Below are 17,755 nucleotides of genomic sequence, written 5' to 3' on the forward strand. Positions count from 1 at the left end.
CCTATGGACACTGTGGGACCTGTTGACTTTCTCCAGCACTTTTGTGTATTGCACCACAATCACAGCATCTGCAGACTTTCCTGTTTAACTCCAAATCTCCTCAGACTCCTTAAAGAGTAGAGGAAGTGCTACACAAATAGCAATTCAGTATTTTATACAAAATCTTAATTTGAAACCTGTCTACTTAAGTCATACATCAGAAGGAGATGAAACGATTTAACAGATTATCAGGTTAGTATCTCGTTACTGTTTACAGTGCAAGCAGTCTTAAAGTTACCACACTAGCTGTAAAGCACTGTGGGACATCCAGATTTTGAGAATTTTTTTCACAGAATTACACATTCTTTTATTTTTCATTATATAGAGGAGACAAAAATATTTCAGTCAAACATTGAGAAACAACCAGGACCATTGCCTGAAGAGGACGCACAAAATCAGTGAACCGGTGTGGACTCGAAAGGCCAACATGGCCTGTTTCCGCTCCGTAAATGGTTATATGGTTATATGGTTAAGTTGCCAAGTTTATTGTCATCTGTTTGTACAAGTACAACCTGACGAAACAGCGCTCTCCTGTCCTCGGTGCAAAACACACAGACGCACAACCAGACATTACACACATACAGATAAACAATATGTATGCTGGACAAGTATTCATATATACAAATGAATAGATATATAAATTATGTTTTGTGCATATGAGGGCCTCGGGGTAGTTAGTGTGAGCAGTTCCTTTGGTCGTTCAGCATTCTCACTGTGGGAAGAAGCTGTTCCTCAGCCTGGTGGTGCAGGCTCTGATACTCCTGTATCTCTTCTCCAATGGGAGCAGCTGAAAGATGCTGTGTGCAGGGTGAAAGGGGTCCTCGATGATTTTTCATGCCCTCTTCAGACAGTGATTCCAGTATATCATGTCAATGGGGAGATGGAGGCTCCAGTGTCCTCTCTGCCACTCTTACGGTCCTGTGGATTGACCTCCGATCCAATTCTCTGCAGCTACTGTATGATTAACCATTAAGAGAATGGATTTGCCTGTCAGGCTCTGTACACAGCAATTTAATGCATTCCATAAAGAATTATTCCAGTATAAGTGACAACCAGGCAATTTCTTTTTCACTACCATTACATGAGATTAAGTGGGATTTAATTTGAGACTGAGTTTAGATTTTCAATAACAAACTATCGTGCGAACTGCATTCATTATTACAAACTATTTCATATTTTGACTGTCAGAATCAGAATTTATTGTCATGAATATGTCACGGTTTACTGTTTTGCAGCAGCATGACAGGTGCGAATATTGCTATAAATCACAATTGAAAAATAAATAATTCATGCAAAAAGAGAAAATTAAGTTTGTGTCCGTGGTTCATTTCCATTCAGAAATCTGATAGTTTATGTCGCTGGATGTTCATCTTCAGGCTCCTGACAATAGCAGTGCGAAGATGGCATGGTCTGGGTGGTGGGATCCTTGAGGATGGCAAGCACCACCTCTTGCAGATGTCCTGATGGAGTGGACACTAATGCCCATGATGGTGCTGGCTGAGTTCACAACTCTCTGCAGTCTTTTCCTATCCTGTACATTGGCACCACCATTCCAGACAGTGATGCAGTCAGTCAGAATGCTCTCCATCGTACACCTGCTGAAATTTGCAAGAGGCTTTGGAGACATACCAGATCTCCTCAAAGTCCACGCTAGTGAGCCTTCTTCATGATTGCATCGCATAGAAGCTCCAGGACAGGTCTTCAGAAATGTTGACACCCAGGAATTTGAAGCTCTTAACCCTTTCCTCTGCTGACCCCTCAATGAGAACTGGTTCGTGTTCTCCTGATTTCCCCTCCTGAAGTCCACAATCAGCTCCCTAATTTTGCTGACGTTGAGTGCAAGGTTGTGGTTGTGATACCACTCAACGAGCTTTCTCATTGCCGTCTGTGATTCCGCCAACGACATTTCATAGGAAAATTGGAATCATGGCTGGCCACATACTCAGAGACGTGAAAATTCAGAAAAGACAACATAGTTATTGAACCTACTGTTCACCAAGTTCTTTCATTATTTGATGTTACCAGAGCGCAGTGAAATGAAGATTCTAATTCGAAAGGGGAACGCAAAGAAATTCACATCATTTATGTATTCTTTACTTCAATTGGGTAAATGGGAGTAATATAGATCATAACAAAGATGGGAATCTTTAACTATTAGTATTGATGATAAGACCTGGTGGAATTTATGTCGTGATTGTATGACCAATACAATTAATGTAAGATTTAGGCTAGTGCAATATAATTTTTTGCATTACAATTCTGCTGCTGTCCAATTAATATCAGCCCTCCTGCGACTGACTGCCTGTTGCCCTGATAAGGCAGGGATTTCAACCGCTTTCTGTAGACATGCTTGCTGACACCCCCACCTCGCCCTGAGACTTTATGAGATGACTTTATGAGATTACCCTGGCAAGGTAATAGGTATCTTTTAGATTGCTCATTCAAAATACTTCCTGATTTTGATTGGGGAGCTGTCTATTGAAGTCAATTTCACTTCAATGCTTAAATGATGCAACGGTGTTAGTTGCATGGTGAAGGGGGCCAAGCAATTTATTTACTTTGCACACAGGTGTTGTGAATGTAACTTTGGACATGATTGTGTTGGAAATTTGGATCTGGAACTCGGATCCTGATGAATCGAACTGCAATCTGTGCGGCTGCAGAGGCTGTGGGAGCTCTGGAGTCGAATCCGCATATACTCAGTGACCCTGAAGGGATTCTATTTTGCTTCTCTTTCTCCTATTGTTAGGGGTGCCAGGAAATGGTTATGGCGACTCCTTGTCTGCCTTACAGCAGATAAAATTTAAAGTGTATCATGTATGTTATATTTTCAATGTATTATTCTGTGACAGTAAAATGAACAACCATGAACCATTCTGAGATAATCCTTTACAGATGGTAAAAACAATGTTCTGGAATCCTCATCAGGTCAGGCAGCATCCGTGAAGTTGGAAATGGAGTAACTGACTAGAAATGGGAAAGGAGACAAATTTTAATTTGTAAAGGAAGCAGGGAGAACAGAAAGGGAGGGCTCAGTGATGGGGTGGAGACCAGAACATCTGAATGGTGCTGGCACTGGATGAAGCAGGCAGTGGAGGTTATCTCTGAAGAAGGTACAAATCAAAAGATCAGGAGATCGAGGGGTCAGCAGTGGAACGGGTTTGGAATTTTAAATTCCTGGGTGTCAACATCTTTGAATTTTCTGGGGCTTCCATGTCGATGCCATCACGAAGAAGACTCACCAGCAGCTGTACTTGGTGAGGAGTTTGAGGTGATTTTCTTTGTCATCAAAAGGCACTTGCAAATTTCTACAGGTGGACCGTGGAGAGCATTCTGGGTGGTTGTATCAATGTCTAGCATGGAGGCGCCAATGCACAGGACAGGAAAAACTCCAGCGAGTCATGAGCTCAGTCAACGAAATCACATGAATTAGTCTCTACTCCATCAAGGACATCTACAAGAGGCAGTATCTTAAGAAAGCAGCCTCTATCATCAACCCTCACCACCCAAGCCATGCCCTCGTCACGCTGCTACAGGAGCCTGAAGGCAAATTTCCAATGGTACAAAAACAGCTTGTTCTCCATGGTCATCATATTTTTGAATGGACAATGAACCACAAACACTACCTCACTTTTTCTTCTTTTCCACTATTTATTGTCTTAATGTAATTTATAGCAATACTTGCAAAACAACTAACTTTGTGGCATATTCATGATAATAAATTCTGAGTCGGATTCAAATGAAATCTGAATTAGGAGGAGAGTGTATTTGACTTAAACTGATTGCTCCTGCACAGACGCATGCATTAACAGCTCTTGCTGCAGCAGCCAAATGTCAAATATTTAGACAATGCGGGCAGTAACGTCTATCTTGTCAAAACATTTAAATTTACCGCCATGGTACTTTCACACTAGATTTACATTCCAGGCCAGAGCACACCTAAACTAGCTTTCTCCTACCGGAAGGTTAATTCTCCTTTGGCCTGAAGGCACACCAGACATCAACTCCAACATCATGTTTCCTCCAAAGTGGAAATTGTTTCACATTAAGACTAAATTATAAACTCCATGACTGCGTATAGTATTAAATCTTGATCTGATAACAAGTCACTTCCCACATACTATATGATGTTCATAACAATACAGTAACTTACTGAGACATTGACTGATACCTGGTGATTATATGCGGGTATTAATGCTGTCAACTGCACATTCATTTTTAAAATAAAGATCTAAAATTACAAAAGGAAGCGATAAGTGAAGCAAGGAGGTCGTTTCCACTGGTAGGTGGGACCAAAATTTGGGGACATGGTTTCAAGTTTGGAGGAAAGTAGATTAAGACAGAGATAAGGAGGTTCTGTTTTCCCCAAAAATCGAGAATCTGTGGAATTCTCTATCCAAGGAAATAGTGGAGTCTGCTTCACTGAATATATTTAAGATATGGCAGATGGGTTATTGAAAAATAAGGGAATTAAGAGTTATGGGGAGCCAGCGGGAAAGTGGAGCTGAGTCCACTGCCAGATCAGCTGTCATCTTTTTGAATGGCAGAGTGGGCTTGATGGGCCAGTTGGCCAATTTTTGCTCCTATTTCTATTTTCATGTTTAAAAAAAAATATTCTCAGGATTGGCGGAGCAGATATCGCATCCCCTTTACAGCACCAGTGATTTTGGGATTTGAATCCTGCGTTGTCTGTAAAGAATTTGTATGTTCTCCCCACCTCTGGGGATTTTCCCCAGAGGCTCCAGTTTCCTCTCACCACTCAAAACATACCAGGGGTGTAAATTGAGTGGCACGGACTAGTGGGCCAAAATGGCCTGACACCATCCTCTATGTCTAAATTTTAAAAATGAAAGCTTTCAAATCTACATAGTTCACTGAAGAACCATTGCCCAAATAGATCCCATGGTGCCACACAGGAGAATGAAGCCAAACGCAATCTGCTGGAGGAACTCAGTGGGTCGAGCAACATCTGTGGGAGAAAAAGAATGGTCGCTGTTTGAGAACAAAAAGCCTTCATCGGGACTAAGGAAAGTTAGAACAAAAGTTGTGTAAAGAGAACAGGATGGGAAGTGTGGGATGGTGGCCTCTCCCATGGGGCCAATTAGTTGGCCAATCTCATCTGGGATCCCTGCCTCATCCTTCCCATCCTGCCCTATTTACACAGTCACTGGTACCACCAGGTTCAGAATCAGTTTCTACCCCTCCACCATCAAACTGCTTAACAACAAACTCAATCATGAGCTCATTTAAGGATTCTTACTTGTGCACTTTATTTATTTTTTCTCTGCATTGCACAGACAGGTTACTTACATTTCTTTATTTGTTTACATGTGTAGGCATCTTCTTGAGTACAGTTTTATTTTGCACTACCAATGTAGTAATTCTGCCTCACCTGCATCAGGGTTATATATGATGTTATGTATATATTCTGACAATAAATCTGAACTTTGAATTTTGACTGTACTAACTTTCCTCTGTCCCTATGAAGAGTTTTGGCTCAAAAGGTTGACCATTCTTTCTTTCCCACTGATCCTGCTTGAGCCACTGAGTTCCTCCAGTAGATTGTGTTTGGCTTCAGATCCTATTGGCGAGTGACCCTCACATCAGTTAGGGAAATTATTGGAAAGGATATTGAGGGATAAGTTTCGTGGAAAGGCATGGTCAGATTCATCAACTTGGCTCTCTATGAGACAGGTCATCTCCTACAAACACAATTGAGCCTTTGGAGGTGACGGTGAAGTGCAAAAGATCTGGGGATTAAGATCCATGATCCTTAAAAGTGGCAATGCCAGTAGATAGAGGTGATAAAGCAGGTGTACAGGTGAATAGGGAAATGAGTCTAAAAGTTGCAGCTGGATGAAACTTTGGAGAGGCCACATATGGTATTTTTAAAAACATTTTTTAGACATACAGGACAGTAACAGGCCATTTCGGCCCATGAGTCTGTCCACCCCCCCCCCCACCCCCACAATTTACACCTAATTGACCTACAACCTCCGGATTGTTTCAAACAGTGGGAGGAAACCTGGGCCCCCAGGGAAAACCCACACCAACACAGGGAGAATGTACAAACTCTTTACAGGTAGCATGGGATTCGAACCCCGGTCACAATTGCTGGCACCGTAAAGGGGTTGCACTAAACACTACACCAACTGTCCAGCCTTAAATTTTGTATATTGCCAGCAGTTCTGGTCACTTAATTACTGGAAGGAAATGGGGGCTTTGGAAAGGGTATAGGACTCCTGGACTAGAAGGTAGATCTATGGGAAGAGGTTGGATAAACCTCTTTTTCTCTGGAGCATTGATAGTAGATAGAAGTTTATACCATTATGAGAGCCATTGATACTGTAGACAGTCAGAATCTTTCTCCCAGGATAAAAATATCACACATTGGAGGACATGCATTTAAGATGCGGGAGCTTGATGAAGGACTCAAACCAGAAACTTTGGTAATGAACCTCTATCTTTGCACTGTTTGACCTGCTAAGATTATCCAACATTGTGTTTTATTTTTAACTGTATTGATAAATGTTATTTGCATGTTCAATTATATTTCTAAAGAGGGGAAGGGGAGGGACCGAGATATTTCAGATGGGAAGTGCAGAAATTTGGACACCAGTAAGGTGAACCTTATAGCAATCATATTTCTGTTTATGTCCTTTTCGCACTCAGTTATGTTTTTTTCTGGGTTATAAATCGAATTTTAGAACTAAAATACTGCATTTATTTCTACACCTCTTGATTTTGAGGGTTTGTTTTTGGCCACATGATGATTGGAATTTGAATCAATCAGTGTGACATGGCCGAGGAGGTGAAGTTCACTGTTCAAACTCATCCCGTCAACTCGGCGTTGAGCTCCTTCCCAGATTGTTACTGGCAGATACAGACCAGTGGGAGAGGGGACAGCAAGACACAGGATTTCCTCCCCCCCCCCCCAAAAAAAACAAACAATAGACCCTGACCTTCTTAAACCGCGCAATGGTCATTGTTTCAATGGGTTAGACTTGGCTGTGAACACGGCAACTGGGGATGAGGGAGCTGGGGGTTGTTCTGACAAACTCCAACACTGTTCCGTCAATGACTCTCACTCCGATAACAGTGGGGGATTTCGACAGGACTTTGGGCGAACTTAATGACGTTATCGCCTAACCCCTCTCTCTCTTCCTCACTCTCCCTCTCACTTTTTGTTCTCTCTTGATCTCTCTTCTCCGACTCTTTATCTCCTCCTGTCATGACGAGCTCAAACACACACACACATAAACACACACACACAGACACACACAAACACACACCACACACAAACACACACACCACACAAACATACACACAAACACATACACACCACACACATAAACACACACACCACACACACACACACAGACACACACAAACACACACCACACAAACACACACACCACACAAACACACACACACACACACAAACACACACCACACAAACACACACACAAACACACACCACACACACACCACACAAACACACACACACCACACACACAAAAACACACACCACACAAACACACACACAAACACACACCACACAAACACACACACACACCACACACACAAACACACACCACACACACACAAACACACACCACACAAACACACACACACACCACACACACAAACACACACCACACACACACACCACACAAACACACACACACACCACACACACAAACACACACCACACACACACAAACACACACCACACAAACACACACACACCACACACACAAACACACACACAAAAACACACCACACAAACAAACACACACAACACACCACATACACACAAACACACATCACACAAACACACACACACACACACACACCAGTAGAGGGTTATGGGTGTGAGGTAAGGATGGTTGAGTAGGTTTATATAGGTAGGCACAACATCGTGGGCCGAAGGGCCTGTACTGTGGTGAAATGTTCTATATGCACTATATATGTTTTGAATTTTGACTACACTAAGTTTGAGAGATACATTTTGACTACACTTGACCATTCAGAAACCTGGGGCTGCTGGGAAGAAGCCTTAGGCGTGCTTTCACATTCTGAAGACTCGGAGAGAAAGAGATGTGTATGTTCGCTGCCTTTCGGAAGAAGTGGGAGATGTAGACCATTAGAGGGAAGGGGAGTTTGTATGATGTTCTATGCAGCATTCGCTGCCCTCTGCTGCTTCTTTCGATCTTGGCCAGAATAGCGGTCATCCAACCACGAAGTATGCAAAAGAAAAATCAGTCTCTGCCTTAAATATCTGCCTGTCAGTCGCCTTTATATGTATTTCAATGTGATCAGTGCATATTTTTCTAAATTCCAGTGAGTATGGATCAATTCATTACAATACTCCTTCAGAGGGCAACCACAACCCACATCCACACAGAACTGAACCGCTGCCCAGGGCAAGAATATCCCTCCTTGGATGGAGTGAACAAAATGCACTCATGCCCTCAGTGTGGCCTGTAGCAAAGGTTCCAATCGCGGGTAGAAAGGGCTGTGTACCAGCAACCGTTGTGAATGTTTGATGTTACCTTAACGTTTTCATGTATTCAGAATTGCCCTGTATTTGTTCTGGGCGTACAAATCAAACACATCTCCGCAGATAATTCGCACACTAATGCACATATATATTCCACAACTTTCATGGACACCACATGCACGAAACTCCAACACGTAGACCTATTATAAATGCCTGAACAAAAACACACAAAGGTTGCACACATATATGACGCCTTGAATCATAATCATTCCATACTGAGATACGACACAGATACATGTAGAGACACGGAAGTCCCTATCCTCCACACGCACGTATTTCACCCTCAGGCATCACAATCAAGTCCACAGTGTCATGATAATGAATATGTATGAGATGTACCAGAAGTCACGTGGTATGAGAGAGAGATAAGAGCACAAGCAGGAGGACAAAGGAAACTGGAGAATAAAGACTCTGAGAAGTTTACCTGATAAAACTTGTGTTTAATGTTTTATTAACTTCACATTTCGGGCCACAAATGTGACATTGGCGACGAGGATGAAAGAAGCTTAAAGAAAATTGAAGACTAAACAAGATTACAGAGGATTACAGAGAACTTCAAGGTGATAAGAATTTTCTCTTTGACTCAGTACTTTTGGGGCTGGAATATTTCCTCATGGCTGGGGCAGACAGTGACTTTCTAACGCATAGTGGAATTGCTCATTTTGATCCAACGGGTGATGCAAGCACTGTAAGTGTGAAGTGGAAGGCATGGCTGGAAGAATTTGAATCCTACGCCGACAGTCGTGGCCTATTTCTAGATACCAGTACGGTTGAACAAAAAGCGCAGAGAAGGGCGTTACTTCTTTTCACGGCTGGATCCGCAGTTCGGGAAACATTTAAGACACTTTTGAATACTGGAAGGAAGGATGAGTACCGGAAAGCGGTAGATGCATTAAATGCACACTATGTAGTGACACCGAATGCTACATTTCAACGCCATTTGTTTCGGAGAACGAGACAAGAAGATGGCCAGACAATTGCTCAGTATGTGACGAGACTACGCCAGCTAGCTGTTGGATGCAATTACATGCCAGCTGATTTGGACAACCAATTATTGGATCAAGTCGTACAGCACTGTAGATCAGATAAACTCAGAAGACGTCTACTGGAAAGAGGGAGTGAGTTGGAACTCACCGATGCTTTAGCCATTGCTGCTGCATTAGAGGCTGTTGAAGGGCAATTTCATAACTTGACCCTCAAAGACAACTCAAGCCAGCAAATTAAGAGGCTCTCACATCACCATAACCAGCCAAGATATACGTCGACACAGGACGTGGAGTGTTATAGATGTGGAAACCGAGGTCACTTTGGAAAAGACCCATATTGCCCGGCCAAAGGCAAAGTTTGCAGAAAGTGTGGAGGTAAGGACCACTTTGCAAAGAAGTGCAAAAGCAAGTCCAATGCAGACCAGAAGAGGAAGAGTACAACTTCCAAAGGCAAAGCCTGGGGGAAATGAAAGTATCCTGGAAAGAAAGATACCATTCGCCAGATAGACGGTGACGATGATGATACCCAGGAGGAACAGAGTTGTTACCAATTTACGTTGAATGAAGTACATCATGAGAAGGTCCCAGTGATCATTGGTGGAGTGACAGTGCAGGTCATTGTAGACTCAGGCAGTGACAGTAATGTGATTGATCGACATTTATGGGAGAAGTTGAAAAAGAAAAAGATCATCTGTACCTCAAAGAAGTGTTCCAAGAAACTGTATCCATACACAGCAACCAAGCCATTGCAGACCATTGGATGTTTTACTGCAACTGTTGAAGCTGGAGATAAGTACACCGAAGCAGAGTTTATGGTCATAGAAGAGAGGGGAGAACCATTGCTTAGTAGAAGCACAGCGCAAGACCTGGCAATACTTTATATTGGAGCTTGTGTCAATTCAATTCAGTCATACGAGGATATGAAGCAAGAATTCCCCGCAGTCTTCCAAGGAGTAGGAAAGCTGAAAGGTCGACAATTGAAGCTAGCAGTAGATGAAACGGTCAAACTCAAGGCACAACCAATGCGCTGAACTCCGTTTGGACTTCGTGGGAAAGTCGAAGCCAAAATTAAAGAATTGATTGAACAAGACATTATTGAACCGGTGGAACATTCGACACAATGGGTCAGTCCCGTAGTGATTGTGCCCAAACCAAAGGGTGACATAAGACTATGTGTTGACATGAGAATGGCCAATGAAGCTATAATTAGAGAATGACACCCTATACCAACAGTGGAGGAAATACTTCAAGAACTAACTACCAGCAAGGTATTCTCAAAAATTGATCTGAAATGGGGCTATCATCAATTAGAGCTGGATCCAGGTTCCCGAGATGTAACAACATTTGTGACTCACTGTGGATTGTATCGTTACAAGAGACTATCATTTGGAATTAATGCAGCTTCGGAGATCTACCAGTATGAAATCCATCGAGTGATTCAAGGCATTCCTGGAGTTGCCAACATTTCTGAGGACATCATAGTCCATGCACCAACGAAGGAAGAACATGACAAACAGTTGAGGCGTGTACTATCTAGACTACAGGAGGCAGGCCTTACCGTGAATGGAAACAAGTGCCAGTTCGGTGTGTCAGAAATGGACTTCATGGGACACAGACTTACACGGGAAGGACTAAACCCTGCAGAGGCCAAGGTGAAAGCTATTGCAGAGGCACGTGCACCTCAGAACGCAACAGAGGTGAGGAGTTTCCTGGGATTGGTCAATTTTTGTGCAAAGTTCATTCCTAATTTCGCTACAGTGGCAGAACCACTAAGGAAACTAACCAGGAAAGGTGTACCATTTCATTTTGGATCTGAGCAGAAGAAAGCGTTCACAGCGCTGAAGCAAAGCCTGACAGATGCAAAAACTCTTGGATATTACGATCCGGCGGCATCAACCAAAGCCATAGCGGATGCCAGCCCGGTTGGTTTAGGAGTCGTGTTAGTCCAGATGCATGATGGAGGACCAAGAATCATTGCCTATGCCAGCAGATCGTTATCAGATGTGGAAAGAAGATACTCTCAGACAGAGAAAGAAGCACTCGGACTTGTATGGGCCTGTGAGAGGTTCCATGCATATTTATATGGCATTGAATTTGAACTCATCACAGATCATAAGCCATTAGAGGTGATCTATGCACCTAGATCCAAACCATGTGCCAGAATAGAGAGATGGGTACTCAGACTACAACCCTACAAATATAAAGTAATCCACATTGCAGGGAAAGCAAACATTGCTGATCCGCTCTCCAGATTGGTGAAGGATGGTGGTCCACAATCCAAGTCAGAATTGGAACAGAAACGGAGAGCTTTGTACGCTTCGTAGCTATTCAGTCGACACCGAAAGCTGTGACTACGAAGGAAGTCGAGAGAGAATCCGAACGTGATCCAGAACTCATGGAAGTAAGAGAATGCATACAGAGTGGACAATGAGACAAGTGTACTCACAAGGCTTACATTCCCATTAGAGACGAACTTTGTTGCATCGGACAGTGTGTATTAAGAGGTTGCAGATTGGTGATACCGCAAAGATTGAGACCGAAGATCGTATCCTTAGCGCATGAAGGACACCTAGGCATTGTAGGTACCAAGCAAAACCTCGACCAAGGTATGGTGGCCAGGTTGTGATAAAGACGCAGAGAAATTTGTTAAAACTTGTCACGGATGTCAAATCACAAGTAGGAGTAATCCGCCAGAACCGATCCGGAGTACGCTACACCCGACAGGACCATGGATCGACGTAGCTGTTGATTTTCTTGGACCTTTACCGACGGGTGAATCAATTATGGTAGTGATAGATTACTACAGCAGATACTATGAGTACGTGGTGTTGAAGTCCACAACCACTGAAAAAACAATACAAGCGTTAGCAGAGATATTCGCAAGATATGGATTACCTGTTACATTATACTCTGACAATGGTCCACAATTCATTTCAGAGACATTTGCAGAATACATGAGGACCACAGGTATCCACCATCATAAAGTAACTCCGAAATGGCCGCAAGCCAACGGAGAAGTAGAGAGACAAAATCAGTCCATTGAAAAACGATTGAGGATTGCACACGCAGAAGGACAAAATTGGCGAGAAGCATTGCTATCTTATGTGGCTGTCTATCGAGCAACGCCTCATGCAACCACTGGAAAAAGTCCTGCAGAAGCATTTTTTGGGAGAAAAATCCGCACAAAAATGCCAGAAATAAAGGAAATCCGAGACGACCAGGAGATGAGGGGCCACGATGCTGAAAAGAAAGGTGCAGCAAAGCTGTACACAGATTCGAAACGTGGAGCCAAGTACTCAGACATCATGCCAGGAGATAATGTTCTAGTGAGGCATGAAACTGGTGGTAAGCTAGACACACCTTATTACCATCAACCCTATACTGTCGTATCCAGAAGTGGCAGTATGGTGACAGTCAGGTCTCCGACTGGTGTCCTGTATAAGAGAAATGTATCAGGTGTAAAAAGGTACCAGTCCAGAGATACATCGAGCAAAGAGGTTGAAAGGCCAATACGAGATGCTGAAACTGAGAGACCTGATGATGTTCCAGAGGCAGTTACCAGCACTCCTGATGAAGTGACTAGAGCGCCAGAAACACCCGAAGCTGTGGCGAGCAGTATGTCCGATGCCGAGAGTGAACAACCGAGAAGCGACGACAATATCGCAGGCAGGCCGAAACGAAACCAGAAAGTGCCCAAACGATACGAAGACATTGTGCCATAGTTTTAATAAGAACTTTGGGACAGTATTTTAATCTTATATCATAAAGTGCATGTATGAGTGCTGTAGGAAGTAAATTTTATGTAGTTGAGTTATAGTATTACCATTAGTTACGATGTTTGTAGGTTTCCGAGGGATATTGATAAGTGAAGGTAAAGTTTATTTCTGATTAAAGGAGGGATGTCATGATAATGAATATGTATGAGATGTACCGGAAGTCACGTAGTATGAGAGAGAGATAAGAGCACAAGCAGGAGAACAAAGGAAACTGGAGAATAAAGACTCTGAGAAGTTTACCTGATAAAACTTGTGTTTAATGTTTTATTAACTTCACATTTCGGGCCACAAATGTGACACACGGCACTTGGACTAATGTGCTGCGCCAACAATTTTAGATCATCTCATTGTATTAAAATAGTTTCAACGTGATTCGATAATAGCAACGAGTTTCGCTTCATGAGTTATATTTATACGCTGTTGCAAAATCCGTTTTGTATCCACTTGAAATATTAATCTATTGCCTGTTAATTTCATGTTTTCTGCATTCGTCACAAAATATATAAATGAGGATGAATGGTCTGAATGATTAGCTGAGTTTCTCTCCTCAGATGACACTAAAAGGATGATTTTAGTTAACCAAGGATGAAATGTTCGACGACACCTTTTAAATAACAAGATGTAATAGGTGGACTAGGTGCATGAGATGCAACAGATGGTAATTCTGGATCCGAAAGGACAACCGATTGACCAGGAGGAAGGAGGAAGGAGTCAATTCAAGGTCAAGGAGGTTCGCAAAGTTTCTTGAAAAGTGTAACTGTCTGACCCGCTCCTGGGAAATCCCCGTCCGTGATGCAACATTCGGTGCGCATTGAGAACCCCCCCCCCGTCCGTTCATTAGGACCAAACGGTGCCGGTTCCCAATTCGTCCAGTCAAGCATCCCCTGTCCCACCTGTGAGACAATCTCAGTGCATCTTATTACACCATCAGCGAAGGAGAGGCCCTCCTAACTGGAAGTGTCGTCGACTTCTGGAGTTGCCGAGACGACGGCTCAGGAAGTTTCACATTAATAATTCCGAAATGTATATATTTTATCTCATGGAAATCAAAACAAAACAGATTCTATTATTTCAAACGATGTCATTATCAGTCAGGGTTTTTGAAAGTAAGAGGGGAATATCATGCAAGTGTTTTCTAATATATTCAGGCACTGCAAATGTGACTGTTTCACGGAACTAAACGAAGGATATGCACGTGGTTTTACTCAGGAATGCTGGAAATCAATTCCAGACCTTTTGAAATATTGCAGATATGCAGTTAGCAGTTTTAATTGATATATTTATAGTCAGAAATTTGATGACGAATCAATCCCCATTTAGTAAAAACGCATAACTGGAATAAAAACGAAGAGTCACAGTCTGCAGACACCGTGACTGAGGCGTATGCTGGAGAAGCTCAAATTGTGTCCTTTATACAGCAAAGATAAAGATACATAACCAAAGTTTTGGGTCTGAGCCCTTAATCAAGGTATGAGAAAAATGTCGGCAGGCGCCCGAACAAAATGTTTTATTTAAATATTCAGTGAAATGTTTTATTCCAGGTGCAGTGGAGCGCACTGATCGATTTGGAAATCACTGAACATCTAGATCTCTTCAAAGGACTTGCGGTCGAAAGCTGACGATGGGAGTAATTATTTTTAATAAACAAATTAAATATTGCCGTCGAATGGTTCTAACAAACAGTTAACTTGCTAAGTATGAGGGTTAGTCAAATTGCGACACACTCTGTTGATGTAATTCGATGCACAACTTCCTTGCGGCGTATTACAGGTAAATACAAAATAGTGAACATTATTTTTAAAAAAAGACAAAGTGCTCTTTGTTTTCCCAAAGTTGGGTTGTGCAAAAATAACCCATTCACTTTGGTGGGGGGGGGGGGGGGGAATAAATGATTCAGCAAGGTAGAGAGGGAAATGCTCGCCGAGAGAGCTGCAGAAACAATAAGAAGCCGGAGGGATTCTGCAGGGCAGTCAACGTTTCGGTTTGGCACAATTTATCTCTCAAGCAGGAAAGGGGGTGATATTCAGAATGGAGAGCGGGGAAGAAGCTGGGGAGAGGCTAAGAGGTGAGTGGGAGAAGGAGCGAGGGCGGATTTCGAATGAATAGTAAAGAAGAGATGGAAGCAGTAACTGTAGCCAGTGCCCTAAGGAGGCGAGAGGTTCTATCCAATAGCTGAATCAAATCTCCCGAAGAGGGAGCGACGAGGATGGGACAGTGTGTAATGTGATCAGGCGATGTATCAGAGATCCGGTTAGATAGCATTTCCCTCCATTGTCATTGCTAGAATGAATACCGTACTGTGTGTGTTTGCTTAAGGGAGGGTAAAACCACAAAACGTCCGAGTATTGATCATTATACATTTATTATTATTTCAGATTTCCAGCATCTATATTTTTAAAATTATTTTTGGTACCGACAGAGCGGCTTGGTGAGTTTAGAGGCGCAAGGCTATCATAGAGCCAGTGACGCGGGCTCGAATCCGGCGCTGTCTGTCATGACGGTACGTTCTCCCTGTGTCTGCGAGGGTTCCTCCGGGTGCTCTTGTTTCCTCCCACCTTTCCAAAGAAAAAACGCACGGGGTTTCTATGTTCATTGATGTATTTGGAGGGCAAGAACTCGTGGGCAGGAAGGGCCTGTCTAATTATTTTTAAAATTAACTATTGAAAATCTTTTGTCGTTAGACTCATCTCTTTCACAGATGGAATTCAGCGTCGGGACTTGGTAGAAGGACTAAAAAAGTCATTTATTTTCTAAACCAGGAGAGAATTCAGAAATTAGAAGCCCCAGTGCAGGATTCCCTAAAGATCGGAAGTAAGGAAATCAAATGCCATGTTGGAATAGAAAGGCAGACATGTAATGCTGAGGCTTTATAAGATGTTGGTCAGACTTTCCTCAAGATCCAATTTTTAAAAAAATTGGAAATATTTTTGATACAGAATTGAAATTAAATAAATATCAAAAAGAATGTATTAAAATAACTCGAGCTGTAGCGAGAAAATGTGTGGCAGTAACTTGGAAGTCAGGGGCATATTTGGGAATGAGTAGATGGCAAACTGAAATAGGTAGTTGAAAAGATTACATATAATTTACATAATAAATTTGAAGTTTTTCGAAAGACTTGAAACCCATATTTTCAAACTGCAGGAATTAGGTTGTAATCACCCAATCTGAATCTTCCGACTCCTAAAATTAAGATGTGTTTGATTTTATTTGATAGTTTTATTAGTCTTTGACTTAAATAATATCCAGATGCTCTCTTTATTTTTTTTCTTTTCTATGGGGATGATTTATTTGGGGGGGGGGTAATTTTTTAAATCACACTATGTATTAATCTTTAATGTTTTGAACAAACCAATTTATGAATAAGTTTTAATGCATATTGGAAATTAAATTTAATATTTTTTAAAGGGGGTTGGTCAAACCACATTTGGAGTATTGTGAGAAGTTTTGGGTCCTATATCTATGGAAAGATGTGCTGGAATTGGAGAGGGTCCAGAGGTTTACAAGATAATGAGAGGATTAGCATATAATGAGCATTTGATAGCTCTGGGCCTGTAAAATGTTAGCTGGAGTCATCACTCAATGGGTTTTGCAACTGGCATTCCATGGATATAGTTAACTCAAAGCCACCGTGTCTAAGTGCATGTGGTAATAAACAATTCAATTCAATACTATCTCAAATTCCTGCTCAATTTGTTCAGAACTCCATGACTTGGGCATGATGGGCTGAAGGGCCTGTACTAGGTTGCAGTGTTCTCAGGTTCTTTGAGAGTTAGTGTGTGTCAGAGGATTAACAGCTCTGTCTCACCCCTCCCTCTCACTTCTATTTACTGACTATTTTCCCTCTAAGCTCTCAGTCCTGATGCAGGGTCTCGACCTCAAATGCTAACCATCCCTTTAATTCCACATATCTTGACCTGCTGATCTCTTCCAGCAGTTCACTTTTGATTCCAAATTCCAACATTTGCAGTCCTTTGTGTATTCACAAACTTTCTTGTTTAAGACCAAGGTAAAGATTTTAAATAAGAGGGTGAGATCACTCTTTATGTAATAAAGAAAAAAATTCTGTTCAAGTACATTTGGGGCTCCTGCTAAGTTAAATCTTTTTAGTTTAATTTCAATTTGGAGATACAGCATGGTAACAGGCCCTTCTGCCCATGAGCCCGTGCTGCCCAATCATACCCATGTGACCAAATAACTAACTAACCTATATGTCTTTAAAATGTGGGAGAAAACCAGAGAACCCAGAGGAAAACCCATGTGGTCATGGGGAGATCATACAAACTCCTTACAGACAGTGCCAAATTTGAACCAGGTCATTGGCTGTGTTACAGCAAAGCTATCATGCCATCCTTATTTTCTTCTTTAACATCAATATGATTAAATAGTTC

General features: G+C 42.1%; 1 long non-coding RNA gene across 1 annotated transcript in view; it reads left to right on the forward strand.

Annotated features, from left to right (window-relative positions):
* LOC138744302 (uncharacterized) overlaps window positions 1-15,044 on the forward strand; it is an 88,446-nt gene extending 73,402 nt beyond the window's left edge. The window contains exon 4 of the long non-coding RNA XR_011345435.1: window positions 14,906-15,044. This is a non-coding gene — a long non-coding RNA (uncharacterized lncRNA). The remainder of the gene's footprint in view (window positions 1-14,905) is intronic.
* The last annotated feature ends 2,711 nt before the right edge of the window (window positions 15,045-17,755 follow it).

The sequence above is a fragment of the Narcine bancroftii genome, chromosome 10 (assembly GCF_036971445.1).
Source record: "Narcine bancroftii isolate sNarBan1 chromosome 10, sNarBan1.hap1, whole genome shotgun sequence".
Classification (NCBI taxonomy): domain Eukaryota; kingdom Metazoa; phylum Chordata; class Chondrichthyes; order Torpediniformes; family Narcinidae; genus Narcine; species Narcine bancroftii.